Here is a 12,413-nt window from a genome sequence, read left to right on the forward strand (position 1 = left end):
TCTTTATTAATAAAAGCAACCCAACCCAAGTCTTCCTTTCTATACAGAAACAACATCTAAAAAGATTTTCAATCTGGCTTTAGAGCAGTGGCGGTCCGTCAGGGCCTTCAAGGCCTTCTCTGCTGGCCTAAACATCATCAGAAAATAAATGTAATAAAATAAATTTAATTTTAATATTTTCTTTTCATAAATATGTATTAAATGATTCCCCATAGTCCATTATCTTCATTTCATGCTTCCAGCGTTGTTCATTTATGTTAGAGCTTTCATCCAATCATATTTCCGCTATCATGTGTTGCCACGCTCCTTTAAATCTTCCCAGAGAACAGAAATCTTCCCTGAGGCCTTCAGAATTCACATTGAAGGCCCGTGTACATCTGATTGGCTATCACAACTTGCTGTTTCAGTTCATTTAAGTTGAATGAACTGAAACAGACAGTTGTGACAACCAATCAGATTTCGAGTTGGCGACACTGGGCCTTCTAGAAGGCCCGGAAGATTTCTTTCCTCGTGTTGAACGTGACACGTAAACGTCCTTTGATTGGATACTGAGGCAGACCGGTGCAGTGCTTCAGTGCTCAGTTTAGCTGGCTAAAACGACGTACATCGGTTTCAATGCTTATTCTTCTAGTTGTTTCAATTGGTAAGACTAAATATAATTACATTAACCAACTCAAATAAATTAGTTTACACAAACTTGATAATTCCAGTTTTTGATACAATTACAACGCCATTTTCAAGACGGAACTTTCAAGAAAAACTGGATATCGTGAGGATGGGAAGTTTAATGAAACTGCTTTGCAGGTGGGACAATGCGATGTTACTTGTTAAACTTGTTAAACCTCACATTGAGTCACATAGACTACTTTTGGTGGACTTAATAAAACTTTGTAGACTAATCCCTGAAAATCGCCTTTTATTTTTAAGTTGTGACAGTAATATCCAAGCGATCATATAACTTAGAGTTTACTACTCTTAATGTATTGTTAATACGGGTGTATTGATTTGAAATGCTCCGGAAATATTAATAAAGTCTGTTGTACTCGACTATGTTAAGGTGATGCAATGCTCACTTATACTGCCTTTCTGTATAAAATATACTGGTTCGAGAGCCATGGCGTCATAATGATGGTATTAGGAGGTGGATTCACTCAGTTTAACATCGTGTAGGACATCGCTGAAGGCCTAGTCGTGAAATGCACGGACCGCCACTGCTTTAGAGCCCATCTCAGCTCAAGCGAATCTTTGGGATTTTTCAACCTGAGCCCTATTTATAGATCTTTTTGGTATTTTTTTTTTCCTAGGGACAAAAAACAATGGAAATGGGTCAAGTATTGAGTTAGAGCTGTAAAACCGGCAACTGCCAAATGGCTATACATGGAGTCCTATGGAGCAGGCATGCATGCAAGTTAACCTGCAACCCCAGCCCTTCCCCGGTTTGGAAAAATTTGCCATCCAGTTGGGTGCCTTATTTTCCCAACATTTCGAAATAGACAAATCCTTGAGATCCATCATCCAAAAACGTGCACATTTTAGTACAGTACCAAAAGTATCCATGAGGAGTGGTGTCGAACTTATGAATTTTGCCTCAACTATAGTATATTGGTCATTAATTAGTATTGAATTTGAGATTCTATTAGTGGAGTTGTAAACATTCCGTCCATTTTTTCCCACTTAATATACCAAGATCTTTATTCTCTGGGTTATTCAGTAAAAAAATGTGTAGCAATTCGTCATTACACTCAGCTTTAGTAAGGATATTGTGTCTTTTTTTAATCCCTTTTATGAATTACCTAATTTCTCGTATCTCTAAAACAAAGTTTTCTGTTATCCAGTTTTTCAGTTTGAAGTCCTTAACAATCTTGATGTCTTTTAGCTTAGATTTCTTTTTAAGTTTATGAAATGAAGGTACTGAGTTATTATCTATAATATCCGTTCTATTTCTGAATTCACAGTATATTCATGTCTCCCAGTGTAGTTGAGTGTTTAGGATGGTTATTGATGGGTTATTCAAAATGTGTAAATGTTTATGGATTCCTATTTCTTGAATTGAAACATGCAAACAAGTCCACTCCTCCAATAGCAGCCAATAGGTTGAGTATGAAGTATGAGTGGCATGACTTTTCTCAACGGTTTCTGGCTAATTTGACCATGAGGAACACAACCCGAGCAAACCCGCGGCCCATGGGTTGGGAAACCCTGGTGTAATGTATGCATGCCATAAGCAAACTGACTGCCCTGGCACATAACTGGTTTTGCACTTTGTAACCTTGGCATATTTCAAAGGACTTTGTGCACCCACAAAAATAGTCTCAGGACTAACTTTTAATTAAACTAAATGACTAGCTAATCATCAAGCTGCAGTAATAGAACAAGTCAAAAAATTATCTACAAAAAGGAAAACAAAAGAACACAACTCAAGAACACAACAAGGACAAACCCAATCTGAGAATAAGCAAAAACTCAGTGGTGAAACTAGTTCGAGCATAGGATTGAGGGTTTAGAACGTTGGTTAATCCCAACCTGTTCATGTAGATTAAGGTTAATTAGGGCTATACATTTTCAGGGGGAAACTAAATTGATTACACACATGCATCAGTATATAAGCCTGTTTATGCTGTATTTACATAGGCTCTATCTCATTCAGACTGACAAAAGAGCTACCATGACACACACAGACACCCGTTGTCCCTTTTTTTAGTTGCAGGCATCAACCCTATCAATGACACCAAGTCACATGCTGAGGGGGTCACCCTAATTTAGTGTCCTACAAAGAGGTTAGTGTGCGTAGGTTATAACAGAATCACACACCTGAAGACATATTAAGTGACCGCTTTAACAGAGATGGGTGAAACACAGTGACCTTCAACCATTATTTTACTGCCAAGAGGCAAAGATAATGAGATAGTGAGAGAGAAGGCAATGGGTGTGTGTTTGACCCCTAAACGCCTGTGAGTGTACAGCCATGTACAGCTGTGCCCAGATTTAGAGGCTGCAGTAGTCTCCATCTTCTCTCAGTGTCCTCTCTAGTGTCCCTAAGTAGCCCACGCTACCACCATACACCAAGCCTCAGCATTCACCACACAACATGAACATGTGCTAGCATATGCCCATAGGCACACAAAAACATGCAGGTACACACACGCAGGACAGCCACTTAGGACAAATCATTTAAACCCAGATCATTGTAATGCACAATACGGCCGAACACCATGTACATTTGAGCCATATTCAAACAGCAAAACAGTTGGGGGAAATGTAAAAGAGCAGAACAGGCGATATCAAACACATCTACCTACCTGGCAACATCGTCCATGCTTCAGCTCATAGGCTCTCCTGTGCTCATCCTGTTCGTTTGGCTGACAGAGTGTTTGATGGATTGTGTGCGCTTGAACAAGCACACTGACCAGATCGAGGAGAGGAGCGGCTTTTGTACGTGGATGCATGCACTCGAGAACTGAACGCTTGCACTCACATGCTTCCCCATCTCCCTCGCTCCTTCTCCGCCTCCCTCTCAGTCACTCTCTCACTCCCTCTTGCTCATCCACCCTTCCCCCGTATGCATCCCTGGCTTTACCTTTCTCCCTCTTGTGGTCTCCCTCTCAACCACAGGCACATGCAAATAACATTCAAGATAAGCAAATGCTGCGTTCATTTGAACTATGCACGTTCTTTGATACTTGATGTGCATGTTTGTAAGAGGATCTTACTGTATAATCTTGATGTGCATGTTTGTAATAGGATTTTATTGTATAATCTTGATGTGCATATTTGTAAGAGAATCTTATTGTATAATCTTGATATGCATGTTTGTAAGATGATCTTATTCTATAATCTTGTGAATATGTTTTATGACCATAAGGTTGGCCTTGCTTATTTAAAATTGGATAATTATAATTGAATGAGCTGGAAAAGAAAATTATCTCAAGGTGAGCGCTTTATTTACATTCTCAGTAGAGCTTCACAAACATCTGTAAAAGCTGATTTCTGTTCTGTTGATGTTCTGTAATGGGAGTAAAGTAAGTGTGTACGATTTCTCAGGCGCTGATTGTTAATTAATGGTGCTATAGAAATAAATGAAATTTAATTGGACACCAAACCTGAGATCAATAAATAGTTTAAAGGTAGCTTCACAATATAATGCAAAAATACACTTTTGGAAAACCCTGACAGTTGTGAGGAATGTCAGGTTTAATTGGTTTAAAGGATTTACAATACAAAGCAAAAAGAAAGTTAAAATGAAAATATAACAAAATTGTGATCAGTATCTTCCAGTATGTAAGAATTACAATATTCCAACACCAATTATGAAATACCCATTCTTTCTATGAAGGTACTGTCATGCTTAAACAATATTTAAGAGTAATAATAAATATTTACATAATAATGAACGTACAAACTTTCATTCCTGCATGCAATAACTTTGCATGATGTGGCGTCTTTGAGCGCTACGGAGTGAAGCTAACGTTAATGAATCTCAACCAAGCAACATCAGCGTGGCTAACATCAGCGCTTCATCTGTTAATATTGAAGGTAAATTCTTAACAGTCTATTGTGTTAGTGGCATTTGTTTCATTGTGTGAACCACCTTTCACTATTTATTTATGTCAGTTTTATTGTTAGGTGAAGGTGAGTACACTTTAAAAAAAACAGCACTGTAATTTGCATGTTCAAATATTATATAGCACAGCGGTTCTCAAACTCTACTATCAGGGACCCCTTAACTGCCACAAATTAGACCAAGGAGGGATCCCTATTTGATAAGATTATTTTCCAGGCTCCCCTATCTGATGAGATTTTTGAAATGAGATGTTTTATTACAAGAATTGTATGAAACCCATTACCAAATCAGTCATACATTATGTTACTTATGGTTGGAATTATAGTCAAAATAAATACTTTTTTTCTTTGTTGGGACCCCCTGGCACCCCATCAAGGAGGATCCCTAGGCTTTGGGTCTCTGGAACCTACTTTGAGAGTTTGTTGACCTATTCTTAGGTTTGTTTTTGGTTATTTAAAACATGTAAATGTATACATACATACTGTTTAAGCTGTGCATCATCTATTCAGAGAATATTATATAAAAGAAAATTAATGTAAATAAACTTTTTTCCATGCCTAAAAAGAATCGATAAGTAATCGAATCGATAAGCAAGAATCGTTAAGGATTCGGAATCGTTACAATCTTATCAATTCTCATCCCTATTCTGATGCCTACATGGCCGTGGTAAAGAACACTATACACAGCAGGGCGTGATGCACTGTGTGTTGTAACACATTTCTCCTGTAACCATCATTAAAACCTTAATGACGTGGGCCATAGTAGCCCTTCTGTCAGTTCAGAACAGATGGAACACACATTGATTAGGCCTTCGGTGCCCAGTACCCTTTCGCTGCATCATGGTTTGGCCCTCCATGTACCACTGTTGGAAGGCCCCCCGCCACCTGCTGTTTTAGGAGATGCTCCTACCAAGGAATAGGTCATCTGACCATCAAAATTTGGTCCATTTCAAAGTCAATTTCTCCAATATCCAGCATGCCAGCCTGTAGTTTGCTTCTTGTTTAAAGCATTCCACACACTGAAATTCAGTTGTTACACGTTAATCAATGTTATTCACTTAACTGTTTCGGTTCACCGGTTTGATGAGACTTGGGTGAGAGTCAAACATATTTTCATGGATCATGGATTTCACGGAATTCTTGTTTCACAGTGAATTGGCTGAATTTGGTTTAAATGTTGCAGAAAGTGTGGTGGGTGTGGATTATTCCACATGCAGGCTTTATTCAGCAGACCATTGGTATTCCAGACAGCAGATCAACAGTGCAAACCCTAAATCTCAGCACACACATTCCAACAGAGAACCATAGCACAGAGAAGAACTCCCACACCCAAAATGATATCCCAAGAGGCTCTAGGCAACTTTTGGAAACAGGACCTGATTTTGTCTAGGAGCCTTCAAAAGGGACTTCATTATGCAATGGAGGGATATGTACAAAATGTAAAACTAGATATGATGGATGACAAGCTTAAATTGGAGGCGAGAATTTACAAATCACAATGCAAGAGGGAGAAGCCTCATCTCACAGTCATCATGATTGCAGATAACAACATCCCATGCCAGCATTGTTCATGCACCGCAGGGAAAGATTACATTTATTGACCTTAATTTAAATTCACTCATCTGGAGAGGCACTGAGATGTAGACCTACGTTTATTAGTTTATTAACTAGCATTACCCTGACAGGGCAGTGTCCGAGCGTAGCTATGTCATTTATCAGACAGGGACAAACATCGGCCATTCTGTTAAACAATCAAAAATGTTTAATAATGGAATAACAATCGATATGCTCAGTTAAATAATGGATTAACATGACAACGTGAACGTTTACCGATAACACACGCAGTCCGATAATTAACACGTTACGATAACTGTCTAGCTACTGTACCTAGCGCAGCTAGTGAATAGCTAACGTTAGATAGTTTTAACCAGAGGTAACTTGCCTAAGCCTAGCATAACATCAGTGGTGAAAGTAAGCCGGTACAGTCAATGACAATAATGTGAATAATGAGTATGCCTATGATCATGTAGGTTTAGTTGATAACTTTAGCAGAGTAAAATTCCAACCTTACATGTTCCATTTGGGTAGCCTGACGATGTCATACTCATAATTCTAGTCAGAATATGAGTCTGAGTCTGCTCCATTGAGCTGTGATTATGGGGCGTGTTTCAACGAACCAGGAAAGAAAATGCCTCTTCGCTCAATTGGATACCTTGAACTAATCAGAGCAACGTAGTATGACCATCTGATACATTCAACTTTTACCGGATCCCGTAGGAAGGACGGCAAAAACATCTTTTCGATCGACAAATGCCTTAAATCACGTTTCTCTGTTCCTCTTTCAATTTGAATGCGCCGTCAATATCTGTGCGATATGCTTGATCACGTTACACATTAGCAGCTAGTTTAGCTAGCTACCATGTGTTTGAATGAATTTTTTGTGTAAGCGTTAGCAATAACCTAAAAATAATGGTCTAAAGACCAACAATATTCTGCAACATTCGTGTTGCACATACACAACTAACCGAGTCAATTTAGACATTAAAAAAGTCGTGTAGATAGCTTAATTCACATAAAATATTTCCCACTAACAGGCTCACGAGACGGTGCCTTCTTTGTTGGATTTCGAATCTACCGCTTGATCATCTGTCCATCATTGTATAAAGCCCGCCCTGGCACTTTGATTGGCTGTACTGTTTTCTACCAGGAAAAATGTCTCCCCAACGGCCCCTGCCCAAAACCTCCCCTGCCCACACCAACAGAGAACCATAGCACAGAGAAGAACACCCACACAAACAGAGAACCTTAACACAGAGAAGAACACCTCATTATGGGATTGGAATACACAGCCCTGACAATTGAATGAAGGTCACCCCCTGGGTGTGGGATGACACAAGCAGTGACCATTCAAATGCTCCAGCATCTTTTGCTCTCAGACAAACAACGCAGTATGCTAACACACAATTGACATTACCTGACCTGGGAAAAGGAGGACACCAGTGGTCTGCCTTAGTGACCTGGTTCTGGCTAGTAAAAGTGTGAAGGCACATGCATATTACAACTGCAGATGATACTATGCTTAGCCATTGACAATAGATTATATGTATACATATATATATATATATATATATTCGCCGGAAAGAGACCAATAGATAGTGGCACAGAGACATGATGACAAACGTTAAATCAGACCTGCCCTGTTAGAGAGGGAGCTGACAGGGACAGAGAAGACTTCATATTTTTGTTACTACTTCTTTCTGTTTTACTTGTTCTAAGTAACTGTTAATAGCTGTGCCAATTTTATTTAGTCAAAATAGGATGTAGAGTCACAAAGAACACTCAAATAAAGACAACATAGATAATAAAGTGAGCGAGAGAGAGAGAGAGAGAGAGAGAGAGAGAGAGAGAGAGAGAGGGGTGGCTGAAACAAACAATCAAAAAGACTTATTAAAAACAGACAGAATGAAGATTATAAAGAGGAATACACTCTTACAGATCCATTAAAAAAACCTAAGGAGAAGGTCATATCCAAGGCCTATCACAAGTGTAAACCTAAGGAGAAAGTCATATCCGAGGACTATCTCAAGGGTAAAGTCATATCCAAGGCCTATACTATCTCAAGTGTAAAGCTGTGTGTCTTCTTCTTCTTCAGTGACAGACTTGGGATCAGCTCATTGTGACCTTACCAAATCACTTTCCACATCTTCACAAATGCACAAGATCCCATAGACTGTGCCTTGGACTCAAAGAATGCAGTGCTACACTGGGCTAGTTGTAGTGTTGTTCTAGTGGGCAGAGTAATGTCTGTGTTTGAGAAGAGGGAAGTGGGCCAGGTGCAGGCAGGGCTATAATAAACATAGCCAATGGCTCAGGGATATCTCCTCAGCGCTGCTACTTGTGGCCTTGACCTAACTGTTTGAAAGCAGGTGCCCTACATCAACACGGAGCCTGGGCAGAGCCCACTAGACTAGAGTTTGCTCAGACATCACAGAGACTGAGACACAGACATAACAAAAACACGTTCAACATTAGCTCTCTTTGACTCATTAGGGTCTAAGAGTCTTGTCATAGCGCATTCATCCATCATCACTACAGACTCTAAAATTGATCTGACTCTGCTCTTGCAGATCCCAATGCCGATATTTAGAGAACAGGACGGCCGATGGCCGATATATAAAGCTGATATCATGGTGGTTGCAGGAGTGGCGTAACCAGGACAACAATTGCCATCTCAACGTGTTAATCTGGATGGCAAACCTTTGGTAAACGATATCAAAACCGCTGTGTGGGCGGACATAGTTTTTATTGCGAATATGCATACTTGTATATACCTGGGTTAGTGTGTACAGGGCATAAAGCAATCGATCCTCAGCTCATGGATCAAGGGTGTTCAAGGCAGAAAAGGTAGGTAAATTATGATATTATTAGAAATAGAATATGAGCTGAATTTATTCTCTAATTTTTTTCTAATCGATGCCGATTAACAAAAAAATTCCACTTTTTCAAACATTTAGAGAAAAAATCATGTTAATCAATGCAATAACTTTCCCAAGTGTAATGTTATGCAGTAACGCAAAATTGTAAAATCGAAATGCTAAATGTTACATGTTAAATCTACAAGTCAGACTTGAAAACGGAATATGACAATACGAAAACGGTAATTAGCCAATAAACGTCTGCATTGTAATACTCAGTTTTTCAACTCTGAGATGCATAGAGAACATTTAACATTTACATTTAATATTTACGTTTAGCATTGAACATTTAACATTTGCATTTACATATAGCATTTTACACTTTCAGTTTCATTTATATTATTTAACCATTTCTTTTCAATGTCAGAAGAACAGATTACGTTATGTGGTTTACTTCTTACTAACAGATGTGATGTACAAAAGGCAAATGTGCAAACATCAATGACAAACTGATTTTAGCACTGATTTTAAGAACTGTTAAAAGTTTTGGCTTTGCGGGCCAATGGTAATTTTACCTGGGCTAGAACGTAGACTGGTGTATGTAAATGTAGGGTGCATGTATATTAAATATGCAAAATGGTAAAATATAATAAAGATTACCTCTAAAAAAAATGCAATTTGATTATTTCCCATTATTATGTGAATCCTTCCCCCACAAGAATGTATCACATTAACATTAAGTAAACTGATACCTTAAGCCTTTGCACATTGAGGCGGCACGTCCATTAACATGCAAAGGGTCAGCAAGACCTTCATGTCCGCAGACCTTCACCTAGGCAGACCCCATATTTTCATCTTTTTGATATGCCCCACCTTACATCTTGAAACAGACCCACAGACACACCCATTATGTTAAGTACAGTATGTTGTGTATTGTTGAATAAACTGGCAGCCTACCCATCGGCATTCCATCGGGTCTTTTGCTAAATCCTGTAATTACAACTAACTTCAGAGTTAAAAGTTGTGTTATAAAATAATACAACAGTTTACTTTTTCACCAAAATCGTTTAATGATCCTATCCATGACCACATGCCATCAAAATTAGTTCAAGGATGTTATAAAAAATGAGTTATCTACAAAGGAAAGTCACTTTAAAGCTTATTAGTTAAGGCAGAAGTAAGGAGTTTTGGTTGAAAACCTGCAATCTAACTACTGAAAAGACAAGCAAAAACCTTACAACACCATCAGCACAATTGGCACTGATAAAAGGTTTGCTAGCATGCTAACTCATGTCTTTTGGCGATATAGTTGGCGATGTCGTATTGTGACAGGACCACAGAACTTCCTAGTGCATGGCCTCTGCGGCTAGGTCGAACCATAGGGTGCTTATCTGTCCTTTACATGACCATATACCATACAAACTCAAAATACCAGTTCTTGTTGGTTATAAAACCATGCTTCAAACACTGGCAAATAGTTTCATTCTGTCTCTTTAACTAATGATGGTTCATCGTGAATGAACTTAACATGTATGCTGGAGAATGTGGGAAATGGAGTGGAAGAACACTCAAGGCACAAAAACACTGTACACTTATTGGACATAAGTTATACTTAACATTGTCAGTAAGAGGGACTATTTCAGCTTGGGTAAAAGAATAATTGAAATTCAACTATTTTGTTGATCAAAATGATAATGTTACTCAATTAGCTAACATGAAACAAGCCAATACATTTGTATACTAATAATAAGTCTTGAGCTCAGGGAGATATGGAGATACTCGCCAGGCAGGTGAGTATGGGGAGTAGTGACGGAATGCACTGCATAAAATACCACATTTGACCAAAATGGAATCTCTTCTAGAAAACCTCGGCCTGCATTACTGGAAGACAGAACACCACACCAACACAAGTAATTCTGCATGATTTATTCAAGACATTTTCTTCACTTAAAAGTAATAAAGGAGAAGAAACAGAGGGCAAAATGGACTCTTTAGATGTTGGCATCTCAATAGAGCAGAGACTACTGATAGCACAGCGAAGCCTCCAACCACCACAGCATATGATAAAAGATATTTTCTTATACTGTAGCCTTCATTACAAAGAATAATACAATCAATGACACTGACCAAAATAAGAAAAGCCCTTAAACCATATTTACCAAGACCAAGAAGTGTGGAAGAGGGAGCACAGGCAGCATATAGTGTAGTCATGTACCACAGCCCAACACCAGACTAGCCTAGGGTCCTAGGGTTAGGGTTAACCTACAAAAGTCCATCAAAACCCTCACACCAACCAACAGTAGGGGAATTACATTAGAGTGCAAATATAGGAAGAGAATTCTTCAGATTTCTCCTGCAGCTAACTACTGGATCTTGGCACCACATACTCGGCCGATGACATGCACAGAAGTGTTATCCAGTCTAGCCTGTGAAAAGAGAAATAAAAGGTGTTACTACAGAGACCCTGATCTCATTTACACCATTCAAGAAGTATCTGGAGGCCACCTGCCATAGTATGTTACTGTTGATTTAGTCATGTACTGGGGATCTCTGCACTACAGTTTGTCAGAACTTTGTAAAGCTAGTTGGTACTATGGGCTACATTAAAATAATGGTGTGACATGCTAAGGTGTGACATGCTAAGTGGGGAAAGACAGTGGCTGAGAGTGAGTGCTAAGTATTCAGCATTAGCTTGACCTTCAAGACTTTACTATTTAGCTAAATAGAGCATTTAACAGCAGTCCAAACAAATGTCACTAAGATGGCCTCTCAACAGCCATACTGAGAGACAACTCAGAACAAAAGCAAAGGGACGGTTGGAAGGGAGTGCAAAAGAGGAGGACTGATAGGACAGGAGGGAAGGTAAGGTAATGTCACTGACATTTCACCTTTTGGATTTACACAAGATTTGGGTAATTTGATATGCTTACATCATTTTAGACCTTCACCACAGCTCCAAATATATATCCTAAATCCATCAAGAGATGACTAGTATTTTAGTTGTGCAAAAAACATATAGGTACTAATACAATGTACACACAATCTACACAAGCATTTATTCTCAGTAGAAAAAAATATCATAACTTATAAGTCTTAATTATGCAGAATGTAATGATTCCTTCACGGTGTCAACAAACTCTTAAACTGCCTCCCAGCAACTATATCTGATGTTACATTGTTAACTCTGCAGTTGGTAAGACCTTTTGGTCAGACACATTTTGTCTCTCCAAAATATACATTTTCCAATTAAGGGATAATTTATAGAACGCCGGCCATTATCGGGAAAATAAGCCCAGACAGGGTGAACAGCACCCCGACGCGAAGCGGAGGGGGGTTGCTTCACCCTGAAGGGGCTTATTTTTCCTTGACAGCGGTCATTAATGCATAGCAACGGTCAATTATCGGAAAATAAATGACCGCAGAACGTTGGGAAGCCCC

At 39.0% G+C, this 12,413-nt stretch overlaps 1 protein-coding gene across 1 annotated transcript in view; it reads right to left on the bottom strand.

Moving 5' to 3' along the window:
- The window catches only part of patj (PATJ crumbs cell polarity complex component), a gene marked incomplete at its 3' end in the record, with an annotated part of 82,343 nt that overhangs the window by 8,244 nt on the left and 61,686 nt on the right, over positions 1–12,413 (bottom strand).

The sequence above is a fragment of the Sprattus sprattus genome, assembly GCF_963457725.1.
Source record: "Sprattus sprattus genome assembly, chromosome: 2".
NCBI classification, from domain to species: domain Eukaryota; kingdom Metazoa; phylum Chordata; class Actinopteri; order Clupeiformes; family Clupeidae; genus Sprattus; species Sprattus sprattus.